Below are 17,645 nucleotides of genomic sequence, written 5' to 3' on the forward strand. Positions count from 1 at the left end.
TATTTTTTCCTTTCCTCTCTCTTTTTTTTTCTTCCCCCAAGTGAGACAATAAGACACAGCGTTTTGAAAGGTCAAAGACAGATCCAAAGAAGGAACATAAGGCTAACCCAAAGAACTGAGAAACTGAGACAAATTTCACTTTGCTATCCCATAGAACTGGAATTTTATTGTTTATTTGTATTATTTTTTTTCATTATTTTACTTCTTTTATTTTATAGTATTTTTTATTTCTCTTCTGTTTAGTTTTCTTCAATTTATTTCTCTGTTTAATTGCATTATTTGACTAGTTTTCCTTATTCTCTTTTTCACATTGTATTTTAATTTTCCTTCTTACACTCTACTCATGTTCCAATGACACACTATTTTTTATCAGTATAGAAGTCTTTTATTTTTTTCACACTTACCATGCCATGAATTCATAGGAAATGGGTTCCAACAGATCAGGCTCCTTTCCATTAGTTCTCACAAAGTGTGCTACTCTGGGTGGAGCAGGCTGATGCTTCAGTTGGACCCAGGTACTTTTCTCTTTGGCTTCCTTCTTTGTATAATCATTTTCCTTCATACATTTCAGGAAACTATCTTGACTCTTTGAGTGCTTAATATTCTCAATTTGTACATTAATTCTCTTGGCAAGAATCTTGCCCTTAGCTTACTTGTCACCCACTGCATGCTGGGTGACATTGTAGACTCTTCCAGTTTTGCCATGGTAACATTTGTAGGGCATTCCTTTCTGAACAGTGCCCATTCCCTTGATATCTACAATATCACCTTTCTTGTAGATTCACATGTATGTAGCCAAAGGAACAACTCCATGTTTTCTAAAGGGCCTAGAGAACATAAAATGGGTACCTCTCCTTGTTCCCTTTGTGTTAGTCATTTTGGCAAATTACTGGAATATGGCAGTTCTGGCCAAAAAGCCCAATAACACACTATTCTTGATTGTGTACTTTCTATTCTTGTTATCCAAATTGTATATTTTTTGGCATATTATTATTGTTACAGTACTATTGTAAATAATTGTTGTTCCATTTAATTGTAAATACTACACAGCACCCTCCCTGATCTTAGCCCCTTTCACTATATTCCTGAGCTTCATTATTGTTGTGGTTAATTAACTCTATTCTCTCCCACATGTTGCCTACACTCTATCCTTTACTCCCACTATATGTCATTATCTAGTTCTCTGTTCTCTCACACAAGTTCTCTGTTTTCTGAATTCAGCTCACAACCCTCCTCCCCTCTAACAAGAGTCTTATCTCCTTTTCACCTTATATAAAAGCAGCCAGTTGGGTGAAATATCTTGGTGAATGCTACACTTATCCAAAGCCTATTTCTTCTCTACTTGTGCTACTTTAAATCCCATAGAATACTCTTCCACTGTCTTAATCCATTTTGCCTACCCCCTGCACTGATCACATGCAAGATTAGGTGGGAGCTGTGAATATCAGTATACCCAATGGAGGAGACAGCCCATTAACAAAGGAACCATCAAAAGGTAAAACACCAAGCACAACAAGAGAGCACACACAAACAGAAGAATGGGCAAACCTAGAGAATCCAGACAAGGAAACCAAAGAGACCACACCAATGAATCCCATAGAGTTCCTGCCACAGAAGTTCACCCTACAAAAACAGCTACCAAAGTAAAACATCAAGAAGCACAGAAATAAACAAAAAGAGTCATATAAAATGGGGAGACAAGAAAAGAAGGTGCAATCAAAAGGAATGGAAGACTCCCCACTAAAAGAGCTAAATGAAATGGAGGTAAGCAAACAATGAGATGTGGAATTCAAAATAATGGTTATAAGGATGTTAAAGGAACTCACAGATAACTAAACGGAACTGAGTGAGAACTACAACAGTATGAAAAAGGAAATAGAAACTATAAACAAGAACCAGGAAGAAATGAACAATAACATTTCAGAAATAAAAAAAACGCTAGAAAGAATTACAAGCAGGATGGATGAAGCAGAGGACTGAATTAGTGAGCTGAAGACAAGTGGAAAGAAATACCCAGGTAGAGCAGCTACATGAAAAAGAGACTAAAAAATATGAAGATATCTTAAGGGAACTCCAAGATAACATGAAATGCAACAGCAGTTGAATCATAGGAATACCAGAAGGAGAGGCAAAGGAACAAGGGATAGAAACCCTGTTTGGAAAAATAATGACAGAAAAGTTTCTGAACCTAGAGAGGGAAAGAACCATGCAAATTCAGGAAGCACAGAGTCCCAATCAAGATGAACTGAAAGAGGCCAACTCCAGGACACATCACAATTAAAATGCCAAGTAATAAAAACACAAAGACAGAATCTTAAAAGCAACAAGGGAGAAATCAGAAGTAACATACAAAGGGGCTCTGATAGGGTTACCAGTTGATTTCTCAACAGAAACACTCCAATATAGGAGAGAATGGCAAGGGATATACCAAGTAATGGAAAAAAAAAGACCTGCAACCGAGATCACTCTACCCAGTGAGGCTACCAATTAAAATGGAAGGTGAAAAGAGTGAAAGAGAGAGGAAGATAGGTACGAAGGGGAAAAAATGAACAAATGCCTATCAAAAACAACCTTAAATGTTAATATATTAAATGTTCCAATCAAAAGACATAAAGTGGTTAAATAAATAAGAAAACATGACCCACACATATGCTGCCTACAAGAAACCCACCTCAGAACAAAAGACCTACACAGACTGAAAGTCAAGGGCTGGAAACAAATATTCCAAGCAAATGGACAGGAAAGAAAAGCCGGGGTAGCAATGGTCAGACAAAATAGACTTGAAAACTAGGGCCATAAAGAGAGACCCAGAAGGTCACTTCATAATACTCAAGGGAAGAATCCATCAAGAAGACATAAACATTATAAACATATATGCACCCAACATAGGAGGACCCAAGCACATAAGGAAAATCTTGGAGAACTTCAAAAAATGCAAACAACACTATTAGAGTAGGGGATTTAAACACCCTACTGTCAAAAATGGATAGATCCTCCAAACAAAATATTCACAAACATATTATGGCATTGAACAATGTCCTACATTCAAATGGATTTAACTGATACATATAGAACTTTTCACCCCAAAGAAGCAAAACACACATTCTTTTCCAATGCACATGGAATATTTTCGAAGATAGACCACATGATAGGACACAAAACAAGCCTCAACAAATTCAAGAACATTGAAATTATATCAAGCATTTTCTCTGACCACAAGGGACTGAAACTAGAAACCACTCTCAAGGGAAAAACTCAAAAGCATTCAAATTCATGGAGATTGAATAGCATGCTATCAAACAATGAATGGGTCAAGAATGAGAACAAGGAAGAAATCAAAAAGTTTCTGGAAACAAATGAAAATGAATTAACAACATTTATGTCCCACTAATTATGACCCACAAAACTTATGGGACATAATTTTTATAATGTTCATAGCAATGACAGGGAAGTTCATAGCAATATAGCCCTAAAACAGATAGAAACATTTCAAACAAACACTCTAAGCCTACATCTACAAAAACTGGAGGAACAACAACAAAGATAGCTCAGAGAAAGTAGAAGGAAGGAAATAACCAAGATCAGAGCAGAATTAAATGACATAGAGATTAAAAGCACAATTCTAAGGATCAATTAACCCAGGAGCTGGTTCTTTGAAAAAAATCTACAAGCCTTTAAACAGACTCATCGAGAAAAAAAGAGAGAGGACCCAAATCAGAAATGAAAGAGGATAGATTACAACTGATACCACAGAAATACAAAGGATTGTAAGAAATTACTACGAAGAACTATATGCCAAGAAATTTGAAAACCTAGGTGAAATGGACAAATTTCTAGAAAAATGTGATCTTCCAAAACTGAATGAAGAAGAAGCAGAAAGCCTGAAAAGACCAATAATAACTGATGATATTGAAGCAATAATAAAAATAAATCATGACCCACAAAAGCCCTAGACCAGACAGTTTCACAAGAGAATTTTAGAAAGCATTTAAGGAAGAGCTAATCCCTATACTTAACAGAATATTTTTAAAAACCCAAGAAGATGGAAGACTCCCATACTCTTTTTATGGAGCTAGCATCATCCTAATCCTAAAACAAGATAAAGACATAACAAAGAAAGAAAACCTCAGGCCAGTATCTCTGATGAACATAGAAGCTAAAATCCTCAACAAAATATTGGCAAACTTCATCCAGTAATACATTAAAAAGATCATACACAATGATGAGGGGAAGAATATGGCGGCAAGATAAGCGGGAGCAGAGTCTATTTCCCCCTGCACATGGGTGAAACACCTTCTGCCAATCTTCTGAGGAACTGAGTGAACAGCCAATGGTATCCCAGCATATATGAAGGTTGGAAACCAAAAATTGTAGAAGACATTGAAAAATCAGATGGTAAGGAGAGTGCTTCAGGACAATAGTGTCCCTGGGACCAGTGCGGGCACCAGGGCAGGGGCAGCTCCAGGCCCTGTGCCTTCCAGATCTGCCACAGGATACTTGGGAGAGAGCCAGGTCAACAGCTCCCTCCCCTGCCAAACAAGTTTTGAGCAGCACCAGGATGGACCTGGATGCTTGAAGTCACTGGGGGGAGTAAGGATGAAGTTGCAAACATAGAGGGGCGGAGTGTACCTACTGAGACTGTGGATGCCAGCTGGGAAGAGTTGGGCAGTGATGGACCCTGACCCAGAGAGTCCCCAGTCTGGTTGGAGAGTTGGGCTGTGTGAGAGGCCCGGCACTCGTTTGGAACAGCAGGCTTGAATAGGATGAATTTTTCAAAAAGAAAAAGAGAAAAATTAGACACTCAGTGGCTGTTTGGGGAATTCTCCTGCAGCAGCTGCCCCCGCCACCTGTGCCTCTCCCCTCACCTGGCCAGGGTGGCTGCTCTCCCACTGTGGCAGCAGAGTCCCCAAGCTCACACCTGAAGCCCTGGGGATGGTGTGCACCTGACCCCATGACCCAGCAGCTGCCTATCCTGCCCCAGTAGAGGAGCCTGAGGTCTTACACCCCGGGATGCATAACACCTGACCCGGCAGCCCAGAGGCAAGTCCACCCGGCCCCTATGTCCTGGGGGCAGCAGCAGAGGAGGTGTGCTCCCACATTCACAGTGGCAGTCACTTCAGTAGCAGCCACAGGGGCGCCCCTGCCCTGCAGGGCCAACTGGCTCTCTAAGAGAAAGGCAGAGAAGCTCCTGCAGAGGAGAGCTGCAGGACTTAGGAAGTCAACAATCCCCAGAAAGATTTAACTCAATGGTGAGGCTGAACTACCCTGAAGGGACTCTGAGAGGCTGTAGCATCTAGGAAAGAGCAAGAAGGTGGCGTATGAGTTGCCCCTAAATGGTACACCTCAAGGATAGCACAATTGGTGGAATGAAGGCATAGGCTGGGTGCAGAACGGCACTGGGGGCCCGGCAGCACACTAAGGAACTCGGCTGGAGGCAGGGTAACTGCAAAAAGTGTGGCTCAGGAAGGAAAAATGGCAGAACCAATTTCCCCTCAACCTGCTGCAGCCAGAAACACCAGCAGAACTGCCTTGGCAGGTTTGAAACCAACAGGAGGATTTTCGTTTTTTAATTTTTTCAATTCCTTCTTCCTTCCTTCCTTTAAAATTTTTTTTCTTCTTTTAATTCCTTCTTCCTTTCTTTCCTTCTTTTTTTCATTCCTTCTTCCTTCCTTTTTAAATTCCCACAAATGAAACAATAAGTGAAAACCTGGAGCTGTGAAAGAACAAAAGTTGGAACCAAAGAGGGTTCATCCCAACATCTGAGACAGTGAGACAAATTTCACTTTGCTAGTCCAAACAACTTGCAAGTTATTGTGTATTTGTACTATTATTTTTTCATTATTCTTATGTCTTTTATTTTATTAGCATTTTTGTATTTGTCCTCTTTCAGTTTAGTCTTCTTTGCATGGTTTGTTAAATGGCACTGTTTGACTGGTTTCCCTTGTTCTCTCTTCCATAGTGTATTTTTAATGTTGTACCTTTCACTTCACTTGTGTTCCATTGGAAAACTAATCTAGGTGCTATACTTCCTATTCTTGTTATTCAGATCACATAGATTCGGTCATATAATTGCTGCTCCATTACTATTGTAAATAATTGCTATTCCATATAATTGTAAATACTACACAGCACCCCTCCCAGATCTTAGCTCACTTCACTGTTTCTGGAGCTTTATTACTGTGGTGGTTAACTCTATTATCTCACACACTACACCTATTTTCTATCCTTTACGCTCACTTTACCTCATAATCTGACATCCCACTAGCTCACTGCTTTCTAGATCCAACTGACAATCCTCCCCTGCCCCAAACAAGAGTTTTATGTCTTTCCACTCCTTGTAAAAAGTGGCTAGTTGGGTGAAATATCACAGTTAACACTATACATATCCAAAGGATCTCCTATCTCTTCTCTACAGGTTGAAATACCAGAGAATACACTCCTGGTGTCTTAAACCATTTTGCCTTCCCCCTCCAAATGATCACACAAAAAAAAGAGTAAGTGGGAGCTGTGAACACCAGTATACCAGCTGGAAGAGGAAACCCACCAACAAAGGAAACACCAATGGATAACAATGGAAGAAAGTGAAGGAGGGAGTGGAAGCCACACTAATCTCAATTAAGGACCAATATGAAAACACAAGCAAATAGTGGAGAAATTAACCAGAACAAACAACTGAACAGGAGCAAGAGAGAAGCCTCAAAACCTCTTCCAGACAGAAGAACCAGCTTCAGTACGACCTGTACTGAACCTGACCACACCTGTACAACAGAATACAAGTCAGGGAGGATGGAGAGGCCCTCAGTTAACCAGCTGGAGGGAAGGACCCACCAAAGAAAGACCCAACAACAACCAAAACCCAGAGACATACAGACAGCCAACATTAACAACAGCCCAAGAGCAGTGAGCTCAGGAGATCAAGGAGACTGCACCACTGAATATTACTTTTATGTTCATCTACCATAGAAGATCACACCATAAACCCAGGGAGTCAGAAAAGATCAATATAAGAAGCAGAGGCTAACAAGGAGAGTCTCACAAACAATGGGAAGACAAAGAAACAATCCCTAAATGAAAGGAAGAGAGGAAGCCTCAGAAAGAACACTATGTGTAATAGACGCAAGTCAACTATTAGTATTTACTTCAAAACAATGGTTATTAGGAAGTTCAATGAGCTCACAGAGAAATACCAAAAACTACAGGGAAAGTACAATGAACTCACAGCAAACTATATCAACATGAAAAAGGAAATAGAGGAGAACCAAGATGGCGGCGTAGGTAGACATACTGCGCCTTCTCACACAACCAGAACTGACAGAAAATTGAATGGCAAGGAAATCCGACACCAAGGAAATAAAAAATGAACATTCATCCAGACTGGTAGTAGGGGTGGAGACGGGCAGTCGGGGCAGAGAGGACTCGAGTTGCCATGGCGGGACCTAGACTCCCAGAGTGTGGGACCAACGGGGCAGGCAGTCTGACCACTAGCAGACCCTGCGGCCCCACATTCGTGCACAGATAAACTGAGAGGGCTAGACTCAGAGTGGCGGAGAACAGGGCAGGCAGAGTGGCAGGAAGTACGCCGAGACCCCGCACTCACGCACAGATAAACCGGGACAAACGGTGGGGAACAAAGCAGACCACGCAACCCCGGGCTCCAGCTCGGGGAAATAAAGCCTCAAACCTCTGATTGAAAACGCCTGTGGGAGTTGGGGCGGCAGCAGGAGAGACTCCCAGCCTCACAGGAGAGGTTGTTGGAGAGACCCACAGGGGCCTACGGCGTGCACAAGCCCACCTACTTGGGAACCAGCACCAGAGTGACCCAGTTTGATTGTGGGTAGCAGAGTGAAAGATTGATATCCGGTGGAGGTTGGAGCAGGTGCCATTGCTCCCTCTCGGCCCCTCCCCCACATACAGCGTCACAGCTCAGCAACCAGCATTACCCCGCCCCGGGGAACACCTAAGGCTCCGCCCCTTTAAGTAACAGACGCGCCAAGACAAAAAAAAAAAGGCACAAATGATAGAACACTTCAAAGCTCCAGAAAAAATACAACTAAGAGAGGAAGAGATAGCCAACCTATCGGATGCACATTTCAAAACACTGGTTATTAAGACGCTCACAGAATTGGTTGAATCTGTTTGAAAACTAGATGAAAAAATGAAGACTATGCTAAGAGAAACAAAGGAAAATGTAGAGGGAACCAATAGTGATGAGAAGGAAACTGGGACTCAAATCAACGGTGTGTACCAGAAGGAAGAAAGAAACAACCAACCAGAAAAGAATGAAGAAACAAGAGTTCAGAAAAAGGAGGAGAGGCTTAGGAACCTCCAGGACATCTTGAAACGTTTCAACATCCAAATTATAGGGGTGCCAGGAGGAGAAGAGGAAGAACAAAAAATTGAAAACTTATTTGAACAAATAATGAAGGAGAACTTCCCTCATCTGGCAAAGGAAATAGACTTCCAGGAAGTCCAGGAAGCTCAGAGAGTCCCAAAGAAGCTGGACCCAAGGAGGAACACACCAAGGCACATCATAATTACATTACCCAAGATGAAACAGAAGGAGAGAATCTTAGAAGCAGCAAGAGACAAGGACACAGTTACCTACAAAGGGGTTCCCATAAGACTGTCAGCTGATTTCTCCAAATGACCTTACAGGCAAGAAGGGACTGGCAAGAAGTATTCCAAGTCATGAAAGGCAAGGGTCTACATCCAAGATTACTCTATCCAGCAAAGCTTTCATTTAGAATGGAAGGGCAGATAAAGTGCTTCTCAGATAAGGTAAAGGTAAAGGAGTTCATCATCACCAAGTCCTTATTATATGAAATGTTAAAGGGATTTATCTAAGAAAAAGAATATCAAAAATATAAACAGTAAAAATGACAGCAAACTCACAGTTATTAACAACCACACCTAAAACAAAAACAAAAGCAAACTAAGCAAACAACTAGAACAGTAACAGAACCACAGAAATGGATATCACATGGAGGGTTATCAGCAGGGGAGTGTGAGGGGGAGAGAGGGGGAAAAGGAACAGAGAATAAGTGGCATAACTGGTAGATAGAAAAAGGACAGGGGGAGGGTAAGAATAGTATAGGAAGTGTAGAAGCCAAAGAACTTATAAGTATAACCCATGGACATGAACTATAGGGAGGGAATGTGGGAGGGAAGGGGTGGGCAGGATGGAGTGGAGTGAGGGGTGGGAAATGGGACAACTGTAATAGCATAATCAATAAATATATCAAAAAAAAGAAAAAAGAAACAGAAACTATAAACAAGGGCCAACAGGAAATGAAGAATGCAATCTCTGAACTGAGGAACACAGTACAAGGAATCAAAAGCAGACTTGATGAAGCAGAGGATCGGATCAGCCAGCTGGAGGACAAGGTAGAAAAAAAACACCCAGAAAGACCAAGAAAAGGAAAAGAGGCTCAGAAAGAAAAAAGAGGGGTTAAGGGAACTGCAGGACAATGTGAAACGTAATAATACCTATATAATAGGGATATCAGAAGGAGAAGGAGAAGAAGAAGAGCAAGGGATAGAAAGCCTGTTTGAAAAAGTAACGATGGAAAACTTCCCTAATTTGATGAGAGAAATAGCCACACAAATCAAGGAAACACAGAGACTCCCAATCAAGAGGAACCCAAAGAGGTCCACCATTAGACACATCATAATTAACATGGCAAAATTCCAAGACAAAGAGAGAATCTTAAAGGCCCCAAGGGAGAAACAGGAAGTAACATACAAAGGAGCCCGGATAAGAGTAGCAGCTGATTTCTCAATGGAAACGCTCCAAGTCAGAAGGGAATGGCAAGGAATAATCCAAGTAATGAAAACCAAAGGCCTGCAACCAAGACTGCATTATACAGCAAGGCTTTCCATTAAAATGGAAGGCCAAATAAGGATCTCCCCAGACAAAAGAAGCCTCAAAGAATATACCTCCTCCAAACCAGCTCTGCAAGAGATGCTAAAGGGTCTACTTTAAGAACAGGAAGAAAGGCTTTTTCGGGAAGATGGCGGCAACATAGGTGGGAGCAGAATTCACTTCCCCTCAGTGCCAGGGAAATACCTAGCTGATCTGAGGAGCAGAGCGAACAGCCAACAGTACTCCAGCATATACGAAGATTAGAGACCAAAGATAGAGGACACTGAAAGATCTGACGGTAAGAAGAGTGCTCAAGGACAATAAGGTCCCCGGGACCCGGGACCGCGCGGTACAAGGGCTGCAGAGGCGCCAGCCCTGGCGCAGGGGCTGCTGCAGGAGTCCTGAGAGAGGGCCAGGCTGCGCTGTGAGCAGCCAGGTGCTTGATTGGACCAGGGGGGCTTGAAAAGGAGGAATTTCTCAAAAAGAAAAAGAAAATAGAGACACTCAGGGGCTAGTTAGAGAACTCTCGGTGGTGGCCGAGGCCCCTGGCGCCCCTCCCCCCTCCGCCCCTGGACTGCGAACGGGGAACGCGGGATAAGCAGCACCGGCGCTCACCTGAGGTCCGGTTGCTCGCGGTAGCGCGCGCGCAGATTAGCGAACGGGGCCCGTACATGAAACCCCGGAGGGGCGCCCACACCTGAAACCTCCGAGATCTTTTGGAGCAGAGACTAGCTGCTCCACCCACAGACCCAAAACCTCGGAACCGAGGACCGCGTGATTCGGTCCCAGGGCGGCCCCGCCCACCCGAGAGTCTCAAGCCCCGGACAGCTGGATCGGGCCCCCAAGCGTAGAGCCTCTGGCTCGGCGGCGGGCTGCGCGCTCACCAAGCGTAGGGCCGGCTGGATGCGCACTTCCCAAGCACAAAGGGGCTGGCGAGAGACGTAACACCAAGGCGGCTGAACCAGCAGTTTGCGGCGCGCCAGCCTCCCTAGCCTGGGCGGCTCGATCGGTCGGCCGGCTGCGCGCTCAGAGCCCAAATAACGTCACAAACCCGAAGCGGCTGGATTCCCCTGCTGCGCGCGCACGCGTCCGGAGCCAAAGCGGCTGGAGCGGCCACTCGAGAGTCCCAAGAACAAAGCTGCTGGATTGGCTGATCAACGGCCTGATTGCCTGCCAGGGACCACACCTACAAAACAGTGAAGAGTGTGACCCAGGAAGGAAGAAAAGTGAAACCAATCCTTCCAACCACCGCCTCCCGTTGCACAGACAGGACAACAGCAGAAATAACCTGAACGGTTTAAAGCCAACAGAAGATTTTTTTTTTTTTTCCCTTTTTTTTTTTTTCCCTTTTCCTTTCCCCCTGAACTCCTTCTTCCTCTCTCTCTCTTTTTTTTCTTTCATTCCTTCTTCCTCCCATCCTTTACCATTTTTATGTCTTCTTCCTCCCTTCTTTTATCTATTTCTATGTTTTAATTTTTGTTAAAATTCCTTCTTATCTTGCCTCCGATCTTTCTTTAATCCTTCTTCCCTCCTTCCTCCCTTTCCTCCTTTCCTATTTCCTTTTTCCCTCCTTCCCATCTTTGGTTTTTTTTGTTTGTTTGTTTGTTTGTTTGTTTTTTCCTTTTCTTTCTCCCCCCCTTTCTATTTTTCCCACAGGTGCGACAACAAAACCTGGAGTGCTGAAAAGACTAGAGTTAGACCGTGTTAAACACATAAACGTCAGCTCAAGACCAGTGAGCACAGGAGAGTAAGGAGACAGCACCACCGAATCCCATTGGCATTCTACCATAGAAGTTCATATCATAAACCCAGGGATTCAGAACAAAGCAATTTAAGAAGCAGAGGCCAACAAGAAGAGCCTCACAAACAATGGGAAGACAAAGAAACAATTCCCAAATGAAAGGAAAGGAGGAAGTCTCAGAAAGAATACTAACCGAAAAAGAGGCAAGTCAACTATCAGATACTGAGTTCAAAGCAATGGTCATCAGGAAGCTCACTGAGCTCTCTGAGCTCAAAGAGAACTACCAGAAACTACAAGGAAACTACAATGAACTCACTGCAAACTATATCAACATGAAAAAGGAAATAGAAAATATCAACAAGAGCCAAGAGGAAATGAAGAATACAATTTCTGAATTGAAGAACACAGTAGAAGGAATTAAAAGCAGACTTGATGAAGCAGAGGATCGGATCAGCGAGCTGGAGGATAAAGTAGAAAAAAACACCCAGAAGGAACAAGAAAAGGAAAAGAGGCTCAGAAAGAATGAAGAGGCAATAAGGGAAATGCAGGACAACATGAAACGTAACAACATCCGTATAATAGGAATACCAGAAGGAGAAGAAGAAGAGCAAGGGATAGAAAACCTGTTTGAAAAAGTAATGATGGAAAATTTCCCTAATCTGAGGAGAGAAAAAGTCACCCAAATCCAGGAATCACAGAGAGTCCCAAACAAGAGGAACCCAAAGAGACCCACTGCAAGACACATCATAATTAAAATGGCAAATTTCCAAGACAAAGAGAGGATCTTAAAGGCAGCAAGGGAGAAAAAGGAAGTAACATACAAGGGAGCCCCAATAAGGTTAGCAACTGACTTCTCAATGGAAACGCTCCAAGCCAGAAGAGAATGGCAAAAAATATTCCAAGTAATGAGAACCAGAGGCCTCCAACCAAGACTACTTTACCCAGCAAGGCTCTCAATCAAGATAGAAGACCAAATAAAGAGCTTCCCAGACAAAAGAAGTCTAAAAGAATACAGCTCCACCAAACCAGCTCTGCAAGAGATGCTAAAGGGACTGCTTTAAGGAAAGGAAGGAAAAGAGAAAGACAGAGGAACACAGGTAGGAAATAATGGCAATGAATAACTACCTATCGATAATAACCTTAAATGTAAATGGATTAAATGCTCCAATCAAAAGACATAGAACAGCTGAATGGATAAGAAAACATGACCCACACATATGCTGCCTACAAGAAACCCATCTCAGGACAAAAGACTCACACAGACTGAAAGTGAAGGGCTGGAAACAAATTTTCCAAGCAAACGGACAGGAAAAAAAAGCAGGGGTAGCAATACTCATATCAGACAAAATAGACTTCCAAAGAAGGGCCATAAAGAGAGACCCAGAAGGTCACTTCATAATACTCAAAGGAAGAATCCACCAAGAAGACATAAACATTATAAATATATATGCACCCAACATAGGAGCACCCAAATACATAAAGAAAATCTTGGAGGATTTCAAGAAAGATATTGACAGCAACACAATTATAGTAGGGGATTTTAACACCCCACTATCAAAAATGGACAGGTCTTCCAAACAAAAGATTAACAAAGATATTGTGTCACTTAACAATACCCTAGAGGAAATGGACTTAACTGATATATACAGAGCTTTTCATCCCAAAGAAGCAAAATACACATTCTTTTCAAGTGTCCATGGATCTTTTTCAAAGATAGACCACATGATAGGACACAAAGCAACCCTCAACAAATTCAAGAAAATTGAAATCATATCAAGCATCTTCTCTGACCACAAGGGTCTGAAACTAGAAACCAACCCCAAGGGTAAAAACCCAAAACACTCAAAATCATGGAGACTGAATAGCATGCTATTAAACAATGAATGGGTCAAGAACGAGATTAGGGAAGAAATCAAAAACTTCCTGGAAACAAATGAAAACGAACTCACAACAACCCAAAACCTATGGGACACAGCTAAGGCAGTCCTGAGAGGGAAGTTCATAGCAATACAGGCCTACCTTAAGAAGTTAGAAACAGTTCACACAAACAACCTAACCCTACGCCTACAAGAACTGGAGGAACAACAACAAAGACAGCCCAGAGCAAGCAGAAGGAAGGAAATAACCAAGATCAGAGCAGAACTAAATGACATAGAGACTAAAAGCACAATTGTAAGGATCAATGAATCCAGAAGCTGGTTCTTTGAAAAGATAAACAAAATCGACAAGCCTTTAAGTAGGCTTATCAAGAAGAAAAGAGAGAGGATCCAAATAAACAGAATTAGAAATGAAAGTGGAGAGATTACAACTGATACCACAGAAATACAAAGGATCGTAAGAAATTACTATGAAGACCTATATGCTAAGAAATTTGAAAACCTAGATGAAATGGACACATTTCTAGAAAAATATAATCTTCCAAAACTGACTGAAGAAGAAGCAGAAAACCTGAACAGACCAATATCAGCAAAGGAAATTGAAGCAGTCATCAAGAAACTCCCATCACACAAAAGCCCTGGACCAGATGGTTTCACAGGAGATTTCTACAAAGCATTTAAGGAAGAACTAACCCCTATCCTTCACAGACTATTCGAAAAAATCCAAACTGATGGAAGACTCCCAAACTCTTTTTATGAAGCCAACATCATCCTAATCCCAAAACCAGATAAAGACACAACGAAGAAAGAAAACTTCAGGCCAATATCGCTGATGAACATAGACGCTAAAATTCTCAACAAAATAATAGCAAACCGCATCCAGCAATATATTAAAAAGATCATCCACCATGACCAAGTGGGATTCATCCCAGGGATGCAAGGATGGTACAATATTCGCAAATCAATAAACATAATACATCACATCAACAACAGCAAAGACAAAAATCACATGATCATATCAATAGATGCGGAAAAAGCATTCGATAAGATACAGCACCCATTTCTGATAAAAACACTCAGCCAAGTGGGAATAAAGGGAGCAGTCCTCAACATAATTAAGGCCATATATGAGAGACCTACAGCCAGCATCACATTCAATGGACAAAAACTTAGAGCTTTCCCACTAAGATCAGGAACAAGACAAGGATGCCCTCTCTCACCACTCCTATTCAACATAGTATTGGAAGTCCTAGCCACAGCAATCAGACAAGAAAAAGCAATAAAAGGCATCCAAATTGGAAAGGAGGAAATGAAACTGTCACTGTTTGCAGACGACATGATAGTGTACATGGAAAACCCTATAGACTCCACTCAAAAACTACTCGACCTAATAAATGAATTTGGCAAAATAGCTGGATACAGAGTCAATACCCAGAAATCAAAGGCATTCCTGTACACCAACAACGAAACTGCAGAAACACAAATCAGGAAAAAAATCCCATTCGATATAGCAACAAGAAAAATAAAGTACCTAGGAATAAACCTAACCAAGGAGGTAAAAGACCTGTACTCAGAAAACTACACAACACTGAAGAAAGAAATTAAGGAAGATACAAACAAATGGAAGCATGTACCATGTTCATGGATTGGAAGAATTAACATCATCAAAATGGCCATACTACCCAAAGCAATTTATAGATTCAATGCAATCCCTATTAGAGTACCCATGACATATTTCACAGATATAGAACAAACATTACAGAAATTCATATGGAACCATAAACGACCTCGAATAGCAGCAGCAATTTTGAGAAAGAAGGACAAAGCAGGAGGTATCACAATACCTGATATCAAACTGTATTACAAGGCAACGGTAATCAAAACAGCCTGGTACTGGCATAAAAACAGGCTCATAGACCAATGGAACAGAATAGAGAGCCCAGAAATAAACTCAAATCTATACGATCAATTAATATTTGACAAAGGAGGCAGGAGCATAAAATGGAGCAAAAACAGTCTCTTCAACAGATGGTGTTGGGAGATCTGGACAGCTACGTGCAAAAAAATGAAACTCGATCACCAACTTACGCCATACACGAAAATAAACTCAAGATGGATAAAAGACTTAAATATAAGCCGTAACACCATAAAAGTCCTTGAAGAAAACATTGGCAGGAAAATCTCAGACATTCCACGCAGCAACATCCTCACAGACACATCCCCTAAAGCAAGGGACATAAAGGAAAGAATAAACAAATGGGACCTCATCAAAATAAAAAGCTTCTGCATGGCTAAAGAAAACAGCACCAAATTACAAAGAGAACCAACAATATGGGAAAGCATATTTGCCAATGATACCTCAGACAAGGGCCTGATCTCCAAAATATATAAAGAACTCACACGACTCCACTCCAGGAAGACAAACAACCCAATTAAAAAATGGGCAAAGGACTTGAACAGACACTTCTCCAAGGAAGACATACAGAAGGCCCAGAGACATATGAAAAGATGCTCAGCATCACTAGCCATCAGAGAGATGCAAATTAAAACCACAATGAGGTATCATCTCACACCAGTCAGAATGGCCAACATAAACAAATCCACAAACAAATGTTGGAGAGGATGCGGAGAAAAGGGAACCCTAGTGCACTGTTGGTGGGAATGCAGACTGGTGAGGCCACTGTGGAAAACAATATGGAATTTCCTCAGAAAACTAAAAATGGAACTGCCCTTTGACCCAGCAATTCCGCTGCTGGGATTATACCCTAAGAACACTGAAACACCAATCCAAAAGAATCTGTGCACCCCAATGTTCATAGCAGCACAATTTACAATAGCCAAATACTGGAAGCAACCGAAGTGCCCATCAGCAAACGAGTGGATCCAAAAACTATGGTATATTTACACAATGGAATTCTACACAGCAGAGAGAAAGAAGGAGCTTATACCCTTTGCAACAGCATGGATGAAACTGGAGAGCATTATGCTAAGTGAAATAAGCCAGGAAGTGAGGGACAAATACCATATGATCTCACCTTTAACTGGAACATAAGCAATAGAAGGAAAAAGCAAACAAAATATAACCAGAGACATTGAAGTTAAGAACAATGTAACAATAGCAAGGGCGGGGGTGGGGGGTGGGGGCGGGGACAGTAGGTAGAGGGGATTACAGGAACTACTATAAAGGACACATGAACAAATCCAAGGGGGAGGGTGGAGAGGGGGGAGGGAAGTGGGTTCACCTGGGGTGGGGTGAAGGGATGGGGGAAAAGGCATACAACTGTAATTAAATAACAATAAATAAATTAAAAAAAAAAACATAAACAAAAAAAAAAAAAAAAAAAAAAAAAAAAAAAAAAAAAAAAAAAGAACAGGAAGAAAAACAGTGAGAGAGATAGAGGCACACGGGTACGAAAAAATGGCAGCGAATAAGTACCTATCAATGATAACCTTAAAAGTAAATGTATTAAATGCCCCAATCAAAAGACATAGAGTAGCTGAATAGATAAGAAAGCATGACGCACACATATGCTGCCTACAAGAGACCAACCTCAGAACAAAAGAGCTATGCAGACTGAAAGTGAAGGGCTGGAAACAAATACTCCAAGCAAATGGACAGGGAAAAGAACGCTGGGGTAGCAGTACTCATATCAGACAACATAGACTTCAAAAAAAGGGCCATAAATAGAGACCCAGAAGGTCACTTCATACTACTCAAGGGAAGAATCCATCAAGAAGACATAAACATTATAAATATATATGCTCCCAATATAGGAGCACCCAAAAACATAAATAAAATCTTGAGGATTTCAAGAAAGATATTGACAGCAACACATCATAGTAGGGGATTTTAGCACCCTCTGTCAAAAATGGATAGATCTTCCAAACCAAATACCGACAAAAATATTGTGGCATTGAACAATGTCCTATATCAAATGGACTTAACTTATATAGAGAGAGCCCTTCATCCCAAAGAAGCAAAATACACATTCTTGTCAAGTGTACATGGAATATTTTCAAAGATATACCACTTGAGAGGTCACAAAACAAACCTCAACATGTTCAACAAAATTTAAATCATATCAAGTATTTTCTCCAATCACAAGGTCTGAAACTAGAAACCAACCCCAAGAGAAAAACTCACGAACACTAAAAGTCATGGCGA

General features: G+C 41.6%; 1 pseudogene; it reads right to left on the reverse strand.

Moving 5' to 3' along the window:
• Positions 1–400: 400 nt before the first annotated feature.
• LOC112300508 (large ribosomal subunit protein eL21-like) lies at positions 401–880 on the reverse strand (annotated as a pseudogene).
• Between the last annotated feature and the right edge of the window lie 16,765 nt (positions 881–17,645).

Source organism: Desmodus rotundus, chromosome 6 (genome assembly GCF_022682495.2).
Source record: "Desmodus rotundus isolate HL8 chromosome 6, HLdesRot8A.1, whole genome shotgun sequence".
Lineage (NCBI taxonomy): Eukaryota > Metazoa > Chordata > Mammalia > Chiroptera > Phyllostomidae > Desmodus > Desmodus rotundus.